The sequence below is a fragment of the Pleurodeles waltl genome, chromosome 2_2, assembly GCF_031143425.1.
Source record: "Pleurodeles waltl isolate 20211129_DDA chromosome 2_2, aPleWal1.hap1.20221129, whole genome shotgun sequence".
NCBI lineage: Eukaryota > Metazoa > Chordata > Amphibia > Caudata > Salamandridae > Pleurodeles > Pleurodeles waltl.
Window position 1 is genome coordinate 359656083 of NC_090439.1, and position 18653 is coordinate 359674735.

An 18653-nucleotide genomic window follows, 5' to 3' on the forward strand; every position below is an offset into this window, starting at 1 on the left:
TATGTTGGAGCCCGTCAGCGCGGCATTAAGTGGGATTTACCGCCAGGGGCATAATGAGGGCCTAAATGTAGGCTGTTGTCAGATGTGCCACAGTGCCCAACATTCCTACACAGGACCCTAACACTGACAGCTGAATTACCACACCTACCTGTCCAATACAAAGCAAACATAGTCACCTTGAGTGGTGGGTACACTGGATGGCAGATGCATAGACAAGTAGATGTGTTGTTGCTGTAAATGTGACCGCTCAGTAGTAAACAGATGATGAACATGTCAAGAGAGGGATTTGAGGCAGGACAGAATCCCTATGCAATAACAAAACTTTCACTGTGCACTCATGGGAAGACCCTGAGAACCAAGCATATGACACATAAAGTAAGGGAGTACCCACATTTTTTTATTAACAATAAAACTAAACTAAAAAAATCAAGAAAACCTATCCTAAGCTAACCTATTCTAACTATAATTACCCAACAACTGAACCTAACTACCCTAAGCTAAACTTACCTAACACATTTAACAACACACTCTAAACATTGTCCCCCCACACCCTTTATGGTACGAGACACATGCAGAACAACATATACTAAACTACACATATACTAACTATATCTAAACAAATATATATAGATATTTATTTTATTATAATATTTTCTTTTTAAAACACATATATACCCCAACATGACCCTTACTCACACACAAAGTAACATGTAAAAAGTAGAAAACCCATCCGCACACTCACTTATCCTAACTAAACTACATACCTACTCTAACTTAACACTAACCCCCTAAAACCCACTATAAAACATGAATACAAATGAGGGGAGAGGGGACAGAACTGGGAGGGGAGAGTTCCAAATATAGTCACAGCTCTGCCTTCTTGAGGGTTTTCTTTATTTACTTGAGTCTCTTAGTATTGGCTGCACCTCCTTCTCCAAACTGTCCAACGTTTTCAATACAAGTGTTACATCCCTCTGCAGATCCTGCAGCATTTTCTGGTCCATGACATCAGGTGGTGTGGGCTGATGCACCAATGTTAAAGGTGTTGCTTACTGGATACATCTGGGTCCTCAAATCGCAATGCTTCACCAATTGCGTAGGAGTCAGGTCCACCTGTAAGATATGAATGGAAAAACATGCTTAGTGTCAAATCACAGTCAATACTAGTGGACAACAAATTTCAGTGTGTACTATTTTAAAGGAGTGAGCTTGTTATCCTAGTGTAAACAGTGCAACAAACACACCACTATAGACATACGATGACACTCAGTTGAGTGAGAGCCACACACCTGCACACTTATACTGAACCTGGGACTCATATAGTGCTACACACTGCAACACCCATATTTGGGCAATCTATATAAGATGGAACTCCATGGTATAATGGGGAGTTATGTAACAAATACATGACACTAACCTGGTGCTTTGCAAGACAATTGACTCAGGTACTCAAGCTTGACTTGCAAGGCACCCAGAGACCCTTTGTGATGGACATGCAGCTCAATTATAAGTCTGCAATGATTATGCGTTGAGGAATCAATGACTGATGTGGCAAAGTTGTCTGATGGTATAAAATGCCTTATTTACATTGCCCCCCTAAGGCAGGTAAGCCCCCTTTGCTGACATAATGGCAGGGATCATGTGCGTGAAATGATGACAAACAAGCGCAATACATGCATTGCCCTGCATTGTTGACACAATCCAGGTAAATATGGTAGGATGGCCGTGACTTGGCAAATCATACATGACACTATGCCATTGCAAAGTTGTCGCCATGTACCCTGAAATGTGTAACTTAGTGATGGTTGTGCATGGCTCATCCAACACCTTACCTGCTTTGGTATAATGGTAGGACTTGTGAAATCCATGTCTAGACTGCTGCAATTACACTTCATTCTGGTTGCATGCAACCTGTCCACAAGCATAGCATGCAGCACTCCAATACATCTGCTACTGTCATTAAAGAGCAGTGAACAGTAAATAGTATGCTAATGGGAGACCCACCAACAAGGCCACCGATCTCAATACCAAGATGATCAAGCAGATCCTGCTCCCTGGCCCCAGCGATCCTAGTGCTCTTAAAGACCCTCTTTAGGTAGTGGAGCACCTTGCCCCCACCGCAGCAGCCTCACCTCGGTCCGGTAGCTGCGTATGATTTGGCCCCCCATTTCCAACATCATCGGCAGGTAGAAGGCTACCAACCATAGAAAACCACCCAACTCTTCCTCTTCCATCCTGGTCAACCTCCCCCCACCCGACATATTATAACTGGAAAGGTTGACCATAACTACTTAGAAAAAAAGAAATAAATGAAAATAACAGAAACTTAAGCCAATAACTAATCCTAAGTATTCCAACTTAACAACTAGCCCGGACAGACACCTCACAGTACTAATATAAATATACACAGAAAACACACAAATTTACAAACACTGACACAAAATACAGACAATAATTAACAAAACACGACAGGGGGGACATCACAAGATACAATACGCAAGAAAATCACAACCACCAACTCCAGAACACAACCACACAGTCAGAAGAGGCACAGACTGTAAAGAGAAAGTGAAAGTACACCCACTGTACCATGCTTGGAAACAGAATTTCCTATTACATCACTTCCTGTCCCCTTCTGTCACATTTTCAGTTATGCGTGTGTTTATATCACACGATTGACATTTGCGTGGGTATTTTAGATGTATGACACACATGCGTCGTTTTTCTTGACGCATTACCATTATGCGTGAAATGCACTGAAAATCAGCATTGAGAAGAGTGCGAAGGTGGAATTCACGTTAAGGGCCCAAGTGTCATATACTTTGCATTTGGGATGTTTTAGACGCACTTGCATCAATTTTGTTTACCCAATTACTGATTGCGTGTTTTTGTTCCATTGTCTTTAGATGCACCCTATATCAATATACAAATGACATGGCAGTCAGTAAAATGCAATAGTTCCGGTTTGTGATTGTGAATTGTGTTTTCATATGTGATGTGTGATGTTGTCATACAGAGCATAATATTTAACCAACAACTGTCTCAGTACGTAGATTTGGTGTTTATGGTGACATGTGTGGCCTACACATATGTCTGACATGTGCACATCTTTGGTACACACTATGTATGACACACTCTGCCTACATTCCACTCAGATTATGTTTCGACTACAAATGTTTGATTAAACTCATTGCATTTAGGAATGGTTGTTGGTTATGTGTGGTGGTCCTGCAGCCCTAGCTGCTTATGTTCTCAGCTATACTGAAGTGCTTTCCAAAGACGTGTCTGTGCAATGTGAGAGGTCATGTCTACCCTGTGTCAGGATTGGGCCCCATGGCAGTTGCAGGACAGATTACCATGGATGTACTTTGCAGGCCCAACTTCTTCCATTGCTTGTTATACCTGGGCATATCATAATAACCATTGTTACCAATTATGCCCACCCCCATTGTCACACATGTTCCATGCAGCTATTGCAACTCACACACTGAGTTGTGACAGTGTTCTGTTCCACATGACTAACTTTCTAATTTTGGTCATCCACTACCTCATGTGTGGGCCCCATGTGTGTGATGAGCTATTGGTGGACAAGTTGGCAACATGGTTGTACAAAATAAGTTATTGTCCATAGATTGTGTCACATACCAGTGATGAGGCTATTAGTGATGTTTGTGATGGTGGCAGTACAATCTTACACATCACAAATCATGTTGCAACAGTACTTGTCAGATTCGTATTTGCAACATGCTCCCTGGGGTTTGACTCACAATCCTATGGTATATGTAGTGGAGATTGAAGAAACCAAAGCAGGATTCGTTGTATAAGTTAAGTGTTTATTTACCAAACTGACAAGGTGATTTAAGTGGTGCTTAATTGAAAAAGGTTTCAACTATGTGCTGTCTGTGGCATATCACAGCATCTGTGTTATGCTGTTCGCCCTCCATTTCTACACCACCATCCTCCTCTCCTCCTCAGGAAGGTCATCAACCAGGTCATACATGGGGACGTTCATTTGCACACATATGTTATGATGATTTTGCCGACAATGTGTGAGGCATATAGGAGGTGGCCTCTTGTGATGTCCAGACACCTGAATCTTGACTTCAGTATGCCAAATGTCCTCTCCATGATACTCTGTGTCTCACCATGTCCCTCATTGTATGCACGCTCTGTGGCTGTGCTTGGGTTTAGAAATGTGTTCATAATCCATGGCTGTATGCCATAACCCTGATCTGCTGCAAAAGATCATAGGAGTAAGTTGTTGCTAAGGCTTGCAACAGGTTCGTCATGTAGCATGGCAGTTGTATCTTTGAGATAGCTGTGACTCATAAGTTTTCTTAGCACTGTGTTGTTGGGCATGACCATCTTGAGTATTGGATCAAGGACCTGAGACATATGATTTGGCATCCTAACTGTTGGTCAGTATGTATGTACCATGTGTTGTGTTGTGCACTTTTGTATCACTGTGCTATCACTAGAGGGTGCATGACACATCCTCACAATACAATGTGGTCAGATGTAGTGGCAACATGGTAGCACTACAGAGCCTGGACATCCCAGACAGTTTGACGTGTCATTACAGATGAAGTGCAACACTTACATGAGTAAGTGACATTGCACAACACAGCTCCAACATTGGCAGCACTATGCTGCAATATTTTGACTATGCAGGAATGCACCATGAGTGAAATGTTACTAGGCAACCCTTTGTTGTCCCCTGTGCCAGTGGCTTATATGCAGCTGTGCACCGACCCTACGAACCTTGCACCAGGGTGCTCGGCTAGCTGCCCTGGGGAGGTGGATGTGTCTATGCAGGAAGGGATATCTCCCTATACATATTCTGTTTTGATGCACAATTGAATGGCTCTTTCTGTGTATACAGCAGTATGCAGCATGCATTGGTTGGCACATTCTCATAGGTTAAAATCACAGTCTATTTCCTTATTGCAACCTGCAAGCGGCACCCCTGGGGTGGTGTTTGATGTTGGCACTGCCTAAGGTTTTAGATGACACCTACATCTGAGTCAGCATCATCATGCTATGTATCTTGTGGTGACAGACCTGCAATTTGCATTACACGCCCCTTCCACGCAAAGTGCTGCGTGGAAGGGTGGCCGATTTCCAATGTGACTTCATGTCACATAAGAGTGGTCATCCGCAAACTTGTACATACAGTGCAGGCTGTGTCAATGGCACTGGGGGCTCTTACATAAGTCCCCTGGTGATCCTGGGTGGCAGCTGATGTTTGTACCAGCCATCAGGTGTCCAACGGTGTGTATCCCATTGTTTCAGGATGATCAACATTATTACCAGTGTCTCTCCTATCTTCCAAAACATGATTCAGCATTTATACTTTCAACACATGCACAGTGCAGACTATGGGATGGTGCTCAGCTACTTAGCAAATGTGTCCCTTGGCACAGTGCATGTAAGGTCAGTGATGTTCTCTATACTCCTACAGGGCCCCACTATGGCATCCATGATCTGCACTGTCTAACAGTGACTCTGCCCCATGGTGGGCCATGTATTGTTTATGGTACATACATGATGGTGATGTGGGTCATTAAGTGGTGCATGTGAGGTGGTACCACAGTAGGGGCCAGATGTAGGAAGCCTTTTGCGCCTCGCAAACTGCTAAAAACGCAGTTTGCAAGGCGCAAAAGGCTGAACGCGATGCAGAATCACATTTTGCGAGTCGGTACCGACTCGCAAAATGTGATTCCGACTCGCAAATAGGAAGGGGTGTTCCCTTCCTATTTGCGACGCATCACGATGTAGAGTTGCTTTGTGACCGCGAAAGCGGTCGCAAACCAACTCGCAGTTACCATCCACTTGAAGTGGATGGTAACTCATTCACAAAAGGGAAGGGGTCCCGATGGGACCCCTTCCCCTTTGTGAATGCTCACAAAAATATTTTTTCAGAGCAGGCTGCCTACTCTGAAAAAACAGAAACAAAAAGGTTTCGGTATATTTTTCTTTTTGCTGCTCGTTTTCCTTTAAGGAAAACGAGCTGCAAAGAGAAAAAAAAACTGCTTTATTTAAAAGCAGTCACGGACATGGTGGTCTGCTGTCTCCAGCAGGCCACCATCCCCGTGAGTGCCTAGACTCGCTATGGGGTCGCAAACTGTGACCCACCTCATAAATATTCATGAGGTGGGTCTTTGCGACCCCATAGCGAGTCGCAGAAGGTGTCTGAGACACCTTTCTGCATTTCCTTTTGCGAGTTGCAAATTGCGAGATGCTGGGACTCTCAATTTGCAACTCGCAAAAGGAAACCTACCTACATCTGGCCCATAGTGTGGTACCACATCTCACATATCTGGCATATGGTATGTGATGGACGTTCATTTTTTATTCCTATGTGTGTGAGACAATGTGTCAGGCAGATTTGTATGTACATTACAGCTAAGTCAGGTATGTGTTGATGAGATGTAGTTGATATTGGCAGCAGTTGTCTGGCACTTGAGGGTTATTTGTCTTTGTTAGACTTACGTAACATGAGCATGATGTATGCCATTGACACTGCAGTGCTATTCTTTGTTTGGTGTACAGTGTGTGAAGAGTACATAGCAGGCAACCTGTGGGCACTTGTAGTCATTTGTGTATTTCTACTGTTGGCAAAGGGTACGTCTGCACCAGTCCTTCACATTGTGTTCCTGACATGTGGGTGTGTTATGTACATGTGGGTGTATGTGTTTGTGGTGTGCACTGATTGTGCTGTTCTGCAGCATGGTGCAAATGTGATGTTAGCTGCACATCTGTGTTACCCTGGCCATGTGTTTTTGAAGTGGTGTGTATCTTGTGTGTCCTTCAGGGTTGGTGTGTTGTGTGTAGGTTGCTAGGTTTGTTGACTTACCCACAAGTAGACCATTTCCATATTGTCTTTCCTGGAAGTGTTCGTTGATCCTGCTGTGCCTGAATATGTAGGCATCATGCACACTCCCAGGAAACTTGGCCAAAATGTTTGTGAATAGTCCCCGGTGGTCCACTATGCCTGCACATTGATGGAATTCATGTGCTTGCGATTCCAGTATATGTGCTCAGTTGCTGCAGGTGGCACAGTTGGACATGGGTGTAGTCAATTGCACCAAGAACATGCGGGAAGCCATGAAATTGGTAGAACCCCTGTTTAATCTCCTGCTGCCTTTGCTGGATGTTGGGGAAGCTGATGTGGCAGAGTGTCAGGGAGATAATTGTGTCTAACTCGTTTGGCAGGAATGCAGAGAAGGACGGCTGTGACACATCAACAACCAGGGCACCCGTTGATTGAAATGAGCCACTTGCCAGTATGTGCAGGGCAGCTAGCAGCTTTGTCACAGGTGGTATGTTTTGTGGGGTCTGCAGGCTGGCTGTGATTTGTGGCTCAATGTGGTGCAGCAGGTGAAGTATGGCTTTCCAGTTGAGTCTGCATGTCCTTATAATGTCTTGTTCCCTGAGGCCATGGATGGTTGTCCTGTTTCCGAATACCCTCTCCTGCCTTCTGCGTTGCCTTTGTGGGCTGCGTTGTGGTGGTGGTTGCTGTGGTTGTTGCTGTCCTCTGCGTCATCTCGCGTGCTGGAGCAGTAGCACTTCCATTTTGTCTTGTGGGCTTATGATGTTGCTTCTGTGTGTTTTCCTTAAGTAGTGATGTGTTTGCCTCATTTTAATGCCTGGTCTGTATTAAATTTGTCACAAATCGAAGTTAAAGTCATTTTTTTGGCTCCGCTTCTACCTATACGTCTTTTTTCCTCGGGTGGATAAAAACACCACCAGGGGCTTAGAGTCATTTTTTGGACTGGAACGCTTACCTTGCATCTCATTGAAGAAAGGAGGTTTCACACATCCAAAAATTGACCTTAACTCCAATATTTTGACGCTAGATGGGTCTAGCATCAGAATATAAATATGCAGTTAAGTTTGTGTTGAATTAGCGTCAAAATAAATTACACTAATTCAGTGCAAACAGGGTATAAATATGATCCTTAGGGTTGTGAGCGCGGAGCATGGTGGTGGTTTTGGAGCACATTTTTCTAGCATGGTCTGCCTTGTATGGGGAGAAGGGTTCCTTTTGTTTGAAGCTTGAGAATGTTAACAACTGGTGTCTTGTTACCTGTTATGATATATTGTCAGGAATGTTTGTGTGAAAACTTTTTGAAGAAAAAGATTGTTAGTTGCAATCACAACCTATGTGTTTATTACAGTTGCTGCTGACGAAGCGTAAAACTGACAAAATTCATTGAGTTTCTACAAAAAGATTGCGTTGCTGATTATTGATGTTTGGTTGTTCATGGATGTTTAGAGACAAGTGTAATAACACTTCTATATACAATGGTTAATGTTAACCAGCAATACAACGGCAACAATTGTTTAAAGCATTTTAAATAAACAATTTCCACTTGCTGAAATTTTGTTGTTACTTTGTTTGAGCCCACGGGCAATTTACAGTTTATCTGGGTTCTAGACTACCGATTGGGTTCTCTAGTAGATTCTAATGTATTTACAGTTACAGACAGGTTCCGTCACCCAGGCAGCACTTGATCACTTATAAGGCTGTTTACTTACAATTCAGAGGAGTATTTTTGAGTGCACAGGATCATTTTATATTGTATTTAAAAGTGTTATTTTGCCAAATTAACATGGCAGTTTAAAACTGCACACACAAGTTGCAATGGCAGGACTGAGTTATGTTTAAAGGACTATTTAACCAGGTGGCACAATGTGTGCTGCAGGTCGATTAGCAGGCTTTTAATTTATAGACCCTGGGTACATGTTGTACCACTGTGCTAAGGACTTACAACTAAATTGAATGTGCCAATTGGGTGGAAGCCAATGTTACCATGTTTTAAGGAGAGAGCACAAGCATTTTAGCATTAGTTAGCAGTGTAAGGTATGTAGAGTCCTAATGCCAGCATAAACGAAGTCAGCAAAGGCAGGAGGATAAAATGCAAAAAGTTCAGTGGACACCACGCCAAGAATATCCGGTCCAACACATTCCGCTATTTAGCTAGAAGCCACGTAAATATCAGAGAATATTTACTATTCACCCTGCAGCCAGATAAATAGCTGCTACCGTTTTTCATTTTACAGGTATTTTGAATAACTAATATATGAAACTTTTTTATTCTTTTTCTTACTCCCATTGTCAGCCTCCCAAGGCAATCTGTTAGTTAATACGGTGTAAAGCTAACAGCTCAAATTTCTTATGTTCTACAGTTCCTCTTTCAAACACAGTTAGACAATTTTCAGAAAACAGCATCACCAGTGTACGTGCTGGAGCTTGTCCTTCCAAAAATGTCGACCATTTTGTAGAAGTTGCTTAATCTCTTTAATATGAAACCCAATTTGAAGAATGTTTTGCTCAAATTTCACAAATTGATAATCTGGAGCTGGGAGTGTTTTAAACTAAAAAAATAAGATGTCTGTGCATCACTTCTGATTCAGTGTTCTCATATGCTTTACAGTGGTCTTGTAGAATTGGTTTGATAACACTTGTATTTATTCTTACATGTCTTTTTGAATTAGCCCCAAAACATCTAAAATGGGAATAAAATCGGAATATTCAGGGAATATTCATGTACAGTTAGTACAACTATAAAGGGCTGTTCTCTCTTTACAAATGTACTAAAAGGGATGTGAATGTTTAAGGGCTGATTCACATATGCATGTAAGATTACGTAAAAGAGCACCTCACATGCACATTTTTACATAGTCTGAAATGCCTTTGTGCGTAAATATACTGTTTGATGCATTTTTGACACAACTTTAAACAAGTATGTTTCTTTTAGATTTGAAATAAGGGACATCACATCATTTTTAGGGAACAGTGGGGTACAGTACATGAAGGAGACCAAGGAAGGTGAGGTCTTATTGACTCCGTATGCTCCGAAAGATCTTCTGTTGGATCCCTGCCGACACCAGAAAGACCGCGACCCACGCCCTCGTCACGAGCCGCCTGGACTAAGGCAACACCCTATACGCAGGAACCACCGCTAAACTCCAGAAACGTCTGCAGCGAATTCAAAACGCCTCCGCCCGCCTCATCCTCGACATACCCCGCAACAGCCACATCTCCGCCCACCTGAGACACCTGCACTGGCTTCCCGTCAACAAAAGGATCACCTTCCGACTCCTCACCCACGCACACAAAGCCCTCCACAACAAGGGACCCGAATACCTCAACCACCGCCTCAGTTTCTACACACCCACCCGTCAACTTCGCTCCGCCAACCTCGCTCTCGCCGCCGTCCCTCGCATCCGCCGCACCACGGCGGATGGGAGGTCCTTCTCCTACCTGGCGGCCAAGACATGGAATTCCCTCCCCACCAACCTCAGGACCACCCAGGACCACTCCACAATCCGGAGGCAACTCAAGACCTAGCTCTTCGAGCAGCAGTAACCCGATCCCCCTAGCGGCTTGAGACCCGCACGGGTGAGTAGCGCGCTTTATAAATGTTTATGATTTTATTTGATTTGATTTGATTTGATCTATTAGATATTTCATGGCATCCTCCCTACCTATCACTTTAGCATGGTCCAGAGAGTTGCTTTGGTTGAATAGACAAACTACTTTGCTTCTCTCCTAATGGCTATGCCAGTCAGGGAAATATTTTTGTGGAAGGAGTTGGGCTGCGGCCCACCCCCTCCCATATCATGAATATGGGTATCTATATGAATATGAGGATATATGTTTCAAGTAATGGTAATTACAAGTGAGGTCTTACTAATCATAGATTGAGAACAGCTTTTGTACTGGAAGGTTACCCTTCCAGTATGAGATAGTATGCTAAGACATAGGTCCTCATTATGAACACAGCGGGAAAGACCGCACTGCCGGCAATGGGGGTAACTACCGCCAACAGGCTGACGGTCTGGACCACCAAATAAAGAAGCACATGAAGAACAGGCAGCCTGAAAAACACTTACCACCAGCAGAGGAGTGTCGACAACGACGGAAGAGGCTGCCCAGAGGCCGATGGAAAGGCCCTACCTGCCCAACAATTAATGAAGCACTAGGCCGCCTTCAGTTCCAGGGTGGGAACCACCGCCACTCAAAGCCATATGGAAGCGAACCAAATAAAAGGGAACACACTCACCGGAGGCACACAGAACACGCCAAAGCATACATGGAGAGAGATTTGGAAATCATGCCAGTGCTGCTCCTTTACATAATCCTCCGTGACCGCCGACGAAGACGATGACGGTAGGTACCGCAACCTACTAAACAAGGGAAGAAAGGGCACAGTTACATACCCACCCACTCAACCCACCCCGCAACGCACCCACAACCCCTCACAACATAACAAGCCATACACACCTGAGGAAGAGGTATAGGGGGTGGGGACTTATGTCTGGGAGGGAGGGGGTTTGGGCTTCCGGTTGGGAGGTGGAGGGGGTTTGGTTTTAGCCTTGGAAGGTGGTGGAGCGGGCTTTGACAGGGTGGTGGCAGATGGGCCAGTGCCAGCACGGGGACTCTTGCTCAATGGGGAAGGGGCATGTGAATGGGAAGGGCAGACAGGGGCAGACTTGGACGTGGAAGGAGTGGACAGGGCAAGGAAGTGAGCACATTTAGGTACGAGACGGGGTAGGCCAGTGGGTTCAAAAAGGTCTACACGGGACAGGAAGGTTGTTTTAGGGGCAGTCGTGGTGGACCTGAAGGAAGGTGTGGGAGTGGAGGTAGAGTGAGTGGTTGTAAGAGGTGTAGGTGTGCGTGACGTGGATGCAAGCGCCTGTACAGTATGCTGAGGTGTGGTGGGTGTGTGTTGGGTGGATATGTGGGGATGTCTGAATGTAATGGGAGGAGGGGGGGTAGACACAGTGGGACAAGACAGGCTGCCAGTGTAAATGGATGTTGTCTAGGTGTCTGCAAGTTTGGTGAGTGTGCTAGAAGTTTTACTCAAAGTTGTTATGGTGAGTACAGGTGTGGTGTCTGGGGTGTATGACTGGATGCCTGATATTATGGTGACTGCAAGAATGGGACCAGCAACAGTGAATGATGGTGCAGTGCTTGTGAGTGTGCATGTAGAGGTGACAGACAGAGAGGCGGGAGAGGTGGACACACTGGGGGAAGTGGATGTTGTTGTGTGTGCCTTTGTATGTTGGCTCTGTGTATGCCTGTGGTGGGGAGTGTGGTGCTTGTGTTTCTCTGTATGTTTTTTGTGTGTTGAGGTGTGTGCATGGCTGTCTGAATGTGTGCCCTGGAATGGGTGAAGGGAGTGGGGTCCTGGAAGAGGTAGAGGTGGTTGGATGGAAGACAGAAACACCAGGGACACTGGCTGCCATCAAAGAGGAGGCCAGAGCCTGAAAAGATCTCTGTAGGTCAGACATGGAACTGTGAATGCCTTCCAGGTATGCATTGCACTGCTGCATCTGGGATGCTAGCCCCTGGATGGCATTCATGATGGTTGTCAATAGCCTCCTCCGCAAGGGCAGCAGGGATGACTGGGGCTTGGGATGAATGTCTGGGGCGAAGGAGACACCCAGCCTTCTTGGTGAGCGGGCACAGGCAACTGAGTGGGGCGCCACTGGGAGGGCGGTGATGGTATGGGGTGGCAGAAGATGTCAAAGAATGGGTGGGCCCACTAGGGTCCGCCACCACGAGGGAGCTCCCAGCGGAGGAGGAATCAGAGTCACTACCTCCAGTGGTAGTTGCCTCCCTGTGGTGCTCCCCTCAACCTCCAACCCACTGGTCCCCTTGGCATCGGTAGACTCTGTCTCCTTGGAACCATGGGCCGCTGCATCCCATTCGCCGGTGCCACTGCTCCCTCGCCAGATGATGCTGATGTACACAGACAACGCAAGAGTACAGGGGTGGGAAGACAAAACAGGAGAGATAAATATTAACACCTAAATGGAAGGAGATATTTGGTTCACTCATACTCCCACCCATCAACATGCAGCACATACACCTATAGTCATGCCTATGCCCCTGACTAGTGGCCACAACCCTAGTTTGCAACCATCTCCCACATTTCAGAAGCACCTGAGGAACTGCAGACCTGCCCCTTATCATCTAATTGCCCATGGTGGCCCTATTGCTATAACACACCAGTCAGAGTCCCTGCCACTAGACAGCATACATACTACAGCACCCTCAGACATCCATCAAGGAGGCATAAATTGGTCTCGGTACTTACCCCCTTGTGTCTGCTGTGCAGCCTTCAAGCGCCCATCCAAGTCTAGATATGCCACCGCCAGATGATGCTGATGTACACAGACAATGCAAGAGTGCAGGGGTGGTTCACTCATACTCCCACCCAGCTAACACATCAACATGCAGCACATACACCTATAGTCATGCCTATGCCCCTGACTAGTGGCCACAACCCTAGTTTGCAACCATCTCCCACATTTCAGAAGGATCTGAGGAACTGCAGACCTGCCCCTTATCATCTAATTGCCCATGGTGGCCCTATTGCTATAACACACCAGTCAGAGTCCCTGCCACTAGACAGAATACATACTACAGCACCCTCAGACATCCATCAAGGAGGCATAAATTGGTCTCGGTACTCACCCCCTTGTGTCTGCTGTGCAGCCTTCAAGCGCCCATCCAAGTCTGGATATGCCACTGCCAGAATGTGGTGCATTAGGGGGGCCAGGGCCCGACGGCAAACCTTCCTCTTTGGGAGGACTTCCCCAGCTGGGCCTCGCAGGTCTTCCTGGCCCAGCGCCGCAGGTCCTGCCACTGCTTCCTGCAGTGGGTGCTCTGCCGGTTGTAGACCCCAGGGTCAGCATCTCCCTGGCGATGGCCCATCAGAGTCTCCTCTTCTGATGGGTGCTGACCTGTAGGGGACACCCAGAAGAGAAACACAGAGGTCAGAGAATGCCCATTTGATACCGCTGGCCAAAAGTCCCTTATGGGACGGACATTGTACAACATCATCCCATCACTTCACTCATGCTGATTGTCAAAAATTCAATGCATGTGAGTGACAAATCATGCACACATGCATACAGGCATCACCACCATTACACACATCAATGTACCCCATCTGCCTACTCACCTGCACCTCTGGTCGCCCATATAACTTGGCATACAGGGGTAGGACCCCATCCATCAACTTGTCCAGCTCCTCCGTAGTGAAAGCCGGGGCCCTTTCCCCTGTGACTCATGCCATTTGGGAAACCAAAGTCAGGACACTGCAGCACACTCAGTGGAGTACTTGCATGCATGGAATTCGAGAGTCAGGTGAACCTGGGGTGCCGAAATGATGTACGCTCTGCAGCGGTGTGAACTGTCACCGCCGGAGGCGATCATGATAGGCCCATATTCCCCATTGACATCCATTTTAACCAATGAATGAGTGCATGGCCTTACACCATTGCAACAACTGCTAGTGGTATGAGGTCACGTCCACTGCTACAAATCAGAATGACAGGGGGCTGCTGTTTTGCAAGTACTACGCAGATATTTTTAGATCATGGGCCCCATGCAGGCCCTGTGGACCCCAGCCCTCATTCGATTACACAAATGACAATTTACGCACCACAAAAGTCCAGACGTATCAGTTAAGACATGCCACTCCAGTTGTACATCCTACACTGCTTATCTGTAACCTCCATGTTGGACACCAGTGTTCAATACACAACAGGTTGTGCAAATGAATTTGTGTCCCTCACTGGTGTTCTCTACTTCTCCTAGGTACAGACCTCTGTGGCGATGAGGGCCCAATCTGTGTACAGACCCCTTGTTGATTTGGAGACCATGGTGGAATGTAACATCATTATCAACTACAGACACACTCGTGCTACTATCCATGAACTTTGTGCATTACTGGATCCTGTACAGAGACCAGCAAATCGGATTCAGCATGCCATCCCTACTGAAGTGCAGGTGCTCTCTGTACTCCATTTCCTGGCCCAGGCTCTTTTCAGGTGACAGTGGGCATGGGTGCAGGCTTTTCACAGCCAATATTTTGCCTTATCCTTTCCAGATTTCTGGATGCATTTGTACAACACCTGCAGACACATGTGAAGTTTCCCCAAAGTGCTGACCTACCTGCCATCAAGTCAGATTTGTATGACTTTGCCAACATTCCCCATGTAATAGGTACGATCGATGGCACCCACATAGCTCTCATTCCCCCAAGAGTAAGTGAACAGATGTACAGAAACAGGAAGAACTTCAACTCCATGAACATACAATTGGTGTGTACTGCAGACCAGTACATTTCACATGTAAATGCCATGTTCCCGGGATCAGTCCATGATTCATTTGTAGTGATGAACAGCAGTGTGCCACACATGATGGAACAACTACAAGGGGACAGAGGATGGATCGTAGTTGAGTGTGTTTTATACTTTTATAGTACATAGCTGACAGGCTGTCTGTAACTGAGGGTAGTTAGTTACAGTCCTGTTTCGCCCACTTTTACAGGTGATTATGGCTACCCCACATGCATTGGCTCCTGACACCAGTGAGGAATCCTAGAACAGATGCTGAGAGGAATTACAATGAGGCCCATGGATGTACTAGGAGGGTGATAGAGCACACTGTAGGTCTCCTGAAGGCTAGATTCAGTTGCCTCCATCTCTCTGGGGGATCCCTGTGCTATGGCCCTGAGACGGTGTGTAGAATAGTGGTGGCCTGCTGCATTCTGCACAACATGACTGTGAAGAAATCTATCCCCCTACTGGAGGAGAAGGGTGGTGTATAAACAGACCATCTTCCTCTGAGAGGGGATGAGAGTAATGGTGAGGATGAAAAGGGGGAAGCTGTTCACTCCAAGAACCAAATGATCCAACTATACTTCCAGTGACTATGAGGTACTGTTCACTGATGATGTTGTCTGCATTGCATAATGTCAGTCAGACTTTTTCAGTATGGGGGTGTGTGGTCTGTAGCCATTGACACTTTTACATGAATTTCAGGTGCCATGTGACAGGATGACCAACATGGTGTACATTTCTGTTCACTCTACACAATGTTGTGTGTGGGGTGCCAATTGGGGTGCAATAAAGGTAGGATTTTTGTATTTACTGGCAAATGCATTCACAACTACATTTGAACCAACATAATGACAGGGGACATTGAAAGTTGTGTACATGTGTTTTATTAGTTGTCAAGGATGGATTGGTGCTCTTTAGAGTGATAGGGAGTGGGCTGATGGTGGATGTCCATACTCGCTACATGGTCTCAACGATTGGTGGCAGTGAGTACTGGTCCATCTGTACCTTGCAAGTTGTTGATATGCTATTGGCCGGGGAGGATGGTGGCACAGAGGCACACTTGGGAGACAGTTTGTGTCAAAGTCACTTCTTTGAGGGTGCCTTGGTCTTGGCAGGTGTTACACTGACTAATTTGGATGAGGGTGCACAGCTCTGGCCTATTTTGTGCAGTTTATTTCCCTGTTGGGCCATGCAGGGACCGTTTGTGGGGTTGCAATTGCATTTTTAATGGGATTTGGTGGTGCATTGTGGGTGGTGTAGTGCCATTGTGATACCTTGCAGGGGTGAGTGGCTGTGCACAGGAGGAGGGATGTCAGCCTGTTGGTGTGTTTGTGGGCATGCAAGGTGACTGGATTTGGTGATTGAGGCCAGGGTTGGGTATGATCCTGGTGGTAGTTGGAGGGGTGGTGCATGCATTACATTTGTGATGGATATGGGTTAATTGTAAATGACTTACCCAAGTGTATTTGGTGGGTGTAGGTGGTGGTCCTCCACCAGTCTTCTGGACAGCAATGTGGTGCCTCGATGCCATGGACCTCACCTTCCTGCGCAGGTCGTTCCATCTCTTGCAGATGTCGTCCCTCATTCGTGGATGGTTTCCCACTGCGTTGACCGTGTTCACTGTGGTCTGCCATAACTCCATCTTCCTGGCGATGGGAGTGTGCTGTACCTGTGCCCCGAAGCTTTATGGCTCAACCTTCAGTATCTCATCCACCATTGTTCTTAGCTACCTTTCTGTGAAGCGTGGGTGATAAGGGGGTGCCAGGGTGTGTGTTGTGGCGTTCAGTGTCTGCGTGCAGTTTTGTCAGTCTGGCTTATCCTATTGGTGTTGCTAAGGATTGTGGGGTGTGTATGTGAGTGTTTTATAGTGTTGTGGATGTGTGTCAGGTGTGTGGGTTTCAAACTTGCCAATGTGTGCATTTCTTGCGTTGGGTCCCATTGCTGGCCGTGGCGGTCTGTACTTCCAATGGTTGTTCGGCATCCACTAACTGCTGCGGTGATTTGTGCATCCTTTTTTGTGGGGCGGGGGGTTTGTGTGCTTGGCGGTGGCGAGGTGGGATGTGCAGCCTTTCTGCCGACAAGACCCTGGCGGTGGCTGGTGGAAACAGAAATTTTGGCAGTTTCTGTTTTTGGCATATTTATATGGTGGGTTTCTGTTCACCGCTAATGGCGGTCGTCTGTTCACCCTCGCCACGGCGGACGACGGTGTTTACTGCCATGTTCATAATGACCCCCATAGTTTTTATGAATGGCATACAGTACCACACATGCACAAAGTTGACAAGGTTTTCTCCAAGGTTATGTCTCTCTTGAGGGGCTATAATTTTTTGTACATAGCCCTATTTACCCTTTTTTAGTAATTAGGACTTTGTGTCAAAAAAGCTATGGGTGATTGCATGGCGATATCCATGTACCATCCATGGTAAGACATCTTAAAACAAAGTAGCTCAAAGTAGAGGAGAGCACTACAAAATGGAAGTACTTCAACTCTCAGAGTTGGAAAGCACTATGTAAATGCTACAATGCATCACAACACAGTACTGTTAACACATGAGACCTTTATTAATGTCTAGGATGAGATTCATCATGCTCACAGAAAGCCTTTCTGACTCAATGTTATACATGCAAACCAAGAAAAAAGTTCACTAAAATCCTTAGCTTTACTAGTCAATAAGGGGATCCTTTCTAAAGCCTTTGATCTAAAAATTGTTCAAGCCAAGGAGTTTAGCTTCACATTCCAACATGGTATATGCGCAGTAGCAGAGAAGAGGCAATGGGGTGGAAAAATGTGGAATTTAGAAGTTCAGGTGCCAGCATAAATATGAGGATGCTTGTTTTCTTGAAGGTCATGTTTGAAGAATAAAATGCTCACTCCACTTATTAGAAGCGACAATTTACTAAACAAGTGATAGTCAACACTAATAGAGCAAATTTGGCCATAGGACATTCACTTATTAAGATAAAGCCTTTAAGAAATGTAAAGATCACTCTGGTGTACTGTAGAACTATAGGTGCAAAACGCAGTGGTAAAAATTGGCACTGGAATTGTACGCTTATGAATGAAGATATGTTTGTTGTGGCATGCAAGAGGCTCTGAAAGAGTTGACAAAACACTATGGCTCCACACAAAAGCTTCCCCACATGCATTCAGGTTAAACCCTGAATATATGTTTCATGGTACTATGGTAACATCGAATTACATGTGATTTTCTGCTAATCTTCCTGTGATCTTGCACCATTACAGTGCAATATGAATAAAACCACATAGAATGTGATATTAGCATCTAGAAACCACTTTTCCAGTAAACACAATTTGACATTTCATGGGGTTTTGCTGCATACATTTACCATTGGCTTTGAACATGTGGCAAATATTTGCACTGGCCTTTGGGTGTGGTGGGTGTGCAGAAGTGTTGCAGAGGCTACATAGATTTTGAAATCTGATTATGTACTCAAGTTGAGTCTTTGGAGTAATTCTAGTGGCACATGGATTGACACTAAACTTA